Source organism: Sceloporus undulatus, chromosome 1 (genome assembly GCF_019175285.1).
Source record: "Sceloporus undulatus isolate JIND9_A2432 ecotype Alabama chromosome 1, SceUnd_v1.1, whole genome shotgun sequence".
NCBI lineage: Eukaryota > Metazoa > Chordata > Lepidosauria > Squamata > Phrynosomatidae > Sceloporus > Sceloporus undulatus.
This window is the reverse complement of record NC_056522.1, coordinates 92297786-92301682: the sequence shown is the minus strand read 5'-3', so window position 1 is coordinate 92301682 and position 3897 is coordinate 92297786.

The window sequence follows — 3897 nt, the reverse complement described above, 5'->3', positions numbered from 1 at the left end:
ATATCACCCTGATTTCCAGAAATGTTTCATGGCCCCTGGGCCTCATCGTGGCTGGGGATGTGCATTTGCTGACCTTTTGAATTAGAGGCCAGCAAATGATTGGACACGGTGCTTAGCACTGCATTGGGAGAAGGGGCAGGGAGAGTCAAAGCTATTTAAGGCAGTGGCACCCTGCCCCAACCCTCTTTCAGATTGTTTTTCAGGAGAACAACTACTAGGAGAACTTGGCTTGTTTTCACTTGTTTGCACTCAGCTAAGTATCTGTTCCATTTTGTAGCTTTAGGCTTACCTCATTGCCTTTCTGAATTTCTTTCTATGTTTGAGCCATTAATGATTTAATATATTGATTTTATTTTTGATCATTTAGCCCCGAGTGAATAGGGGCACACTTGGGGGTGGTTTTGTCCCTGCTGGGAGAAGCAGCCTCTTCAGGACGGGTCAATTTCGGCTGGGGTATGTGCACAGCTGCAGCTCAATGCCCCCTCCTTAACTCCACATTCTTTGTATGGGTGGATTGTTAATTGTCCTGGCATGGACCCATTTTTGGAGCTGTTCGTGCCAGCTGGGGCAGACACACAGCTGCAGCTCAATGTCCCCTTTTTAATCCCCTGGTCTCCAGTTCTTCCCAGCACAGAGCCACTTTTGAGGGCTGTTGGTATTGGCTGTGGAATGTGCACAACCACAGCCTGATTCCCTTCTCCTTACTTCTGCTCTCCATCAGGGTGGGGTCTTTTTTGCAACAGGGAGTCATTTTTTGAGTGTTCTTTCTGCAGTGTCAGAGGTTGGGGCTCAATTCCGCTTGACCCTTGAGAGATGTGGGGTGGTCTTGGGCGAGTCATCCTATCTCAGCTTCAGGATGGCAGTGACTCACTGCCCTCATTTGGAGCTTGACCTACCCTGATACACCCCCCCCCTAGGTTCAATTTTTCATGTATAGGCAGCCACAGTGAATTGGGATTGTAAATATTAGTGGTGGCTCATCCCCGCCTTTACACCCCTCCCTATCTAGGGGCCCTTTGGCCTTTAGGTACTTGTTGAATTTTTGCTTTAAGCATGCCATGTGGCTGTTTGTTTCATTTTTTCTTTAGCAGGTTAATGTGGGATGCTTGTATTATTTTATTAATAACACATACACATATTTCAAATGTATATTCATATACAAAAAACCAAATTAATACACATATACAGATTTAATTTTATGATCATTATTTTATTAATATTATGGGGAAAGAGCCTTACCAAAGAGCTGTTCGGTCTACTGCATTGCTTCAAAACCCTCAGTACTTTTTTGGAGTGGGCCATTAAAACCAAATTGGGTTAACAAGACATGGTACACTCTCTCAATGTTTTTTTTTATAGTACCTTATGGTTCTGGTCAATGGGCATCTTTATTGGCAGAATTTCACTCCCTAATGGAGGAGTTGGGTATTCCTCTGGCTCCTGAAAAAACTGAGGGCATGTCTCACCAGTTAACATTTTTTGGGTTCAAGATTGACATGGTCAATCAATTTTGCAGGCTGTCTGGTGACAAGTTACATAACCTAAGGCTTAGGCTGTTTCAATTTCACCTCCTCAAAAAAGCCACACTCAAACAATTTCAAGAACTGACTAGCCATCTTAATTTTGCTTGCAAAGCTTGCAGAGCCTTTCTACGCTAACTTTGTGATATGATTAAAGGTTTACACTTACCTCATCAAAGGTGTAGAATATCCAGTGTTATTAGAGAGGATTTAGATGTGTGGTCGTCATTCCTTTTGGAATGGGTTTTCCTTTTGGAGAGACGAAGAAAAGCTACAAGATGCACTACAGATATCTTCAAATGCAGGGGCGTATGGTTTTGGAGTTTATTTCCAAGGGTGCTGGCGCACCCAAACTTGGCCCACAGACTGAATTCAGTCCAACCTTATAACTGTTTTGACCTTCTTAGAATTTTTTCCTATTTTAATGACTGTTAAGAGCTGGTCAGACAAATTAGCCAATTTGTCAGCGCTCTTCTGGTGTGACAACTTGGCGACAGTTTAAGTTACAAATTCTTTGATATCTAAATCCCCAAGGATGATGATCATGGTCAGAGCATTTACTTTGCACTGCTTGTATTATAATATTTTATTCACAGCTCGTCATGTGCCTGGCATTGTTACTGAAATAGGTGATTCTCTTTCCCATGCACAGATGGAGCTGTTTTGACATTTGGCTCCAGAAGCTGCGACAGTACCAGATCCAATGCCACCAAAGTCTTGGCATCACGAGATAATGTAGGTGATTGGCATGTCCCTTGCCTTGAGTACAAAAAGTACTTATGTTAAGGCTGTGAAAGAGCTTTAAAAAAAACCCACAAGCATTTGGGTGATGCTTTACCAGTACTGGTTTCTCACATGTTACAGTTTTGTGTGGATCTTCATTTTAAAGGCCTACGTCCTCAATCTTTCAGAGTTAAGCTGTCTGCTTTGACCTTTTGATTAAAACTCACGGCCTTGCTGAGTACACTAGTGACTTCCCTATTCATAAAACATTACAAGGATGGGCTAAAGAAGGTCAAAGAAGGAGGATGCACATATGCTTTAATCTCCCCACATTCTCATAGGTCGAAGCTCAGCTTGGCTTTCACTTTGTACTTCTCCCTATGAAACTTTATTGTTTCATGCTGCAGCCCTGGTGATGTTTTTTTGCATCCCTTCACATTTCTGAATTGGTGGTGACCTTCAAGAATGATAAATCCAACATGGTTCTGTGTTTTGAAGACATTGCTTTGTTAGAGGAAATGTTTTAATTATCATTCATTTTTATAAGATTGACCAGTATGATTTTGGTTTGCAGATAAAGTTAGGTCCTTGTAGTAATCAATCCATTTGCCCTGTCATAGCCCTTTGTCATTTTATGGCTATCAGGAGATCACATTCTGCCCCCACCCTTGTGTGTGTGTGTGTGTGTGTGTGTGTGTGTGTGAATGATGGGTTTTCATTAACCAAGTTTCAGTTTTGGTCCATCACATCAAAAGCCCTTTCAGTTATTGGACTGCTTGGCATCAAGTTTAGAAGTCATTCATTCAGGATTGGGACTGCCTTCACTGCATCAGCCTTGGGTTATGAGCCACAGGCCATAAAACAAATAAGTCATTAGAGATCCAAGGCATAACAGAGATATGTATGGGCTTTTACAGTTCTGATCTTTGTTTTCTTTCTTTTACAGATTCTAGCTTATGGCTGAGCTGACATTGAGTGTTGATCTGCAAACATAGTTGCATCTACTGGGCTGCTCACCAGACCAGATGGGGCTGTCTTGGAGGTCAGCTGGGCCTGGGGGAATCTGCAGTCATCAAATGGATATGGATGAACAGGTTGTGTTGGCACAGCTTGATGCCAATGCTGTTTGGGGAGTGCCATGGGCCTCCCCCACACATGCTTGTCATTCACTTAAGTGGTAATGACCTAGATTTTTTAAAACGTAAAGCTTTGATTCTATGTTATCAATGACCTTCCATCTATCTTGGATCGTTGGCCTTCTGTTTCTGTACTCTGGTTGGCTATGTTGCCTAGGAGAATTTGGAGTTGAACCCTGCATACTTAACAGGGCTAAACATCGAGCCAACAACAAAATTCGTAATGCATTGAGACATGGGTTGGGCCAGTATGTAGCACATCCAGACATTGTTTCAGAGTAAACTGAATTCTATAGATTTGGTGGAATTCATCTCAATGAAGCTCGTAATAATACATTTCTTACCAATCTGCAAAAGGGGATTCAGGCTTGTTTGGCCAGCCTTGAGGTGGGGGGGGGGAGTGTAACGAGTTGACTGCCAAACAGCCAATCGGAGGCCGGATGCCCTGAGCCAATCAGGTGCTAGATGAGTAATTTGAACATTCCGCTTGGCAGTTGAGTTGTCAGTTAGGGTTTAGA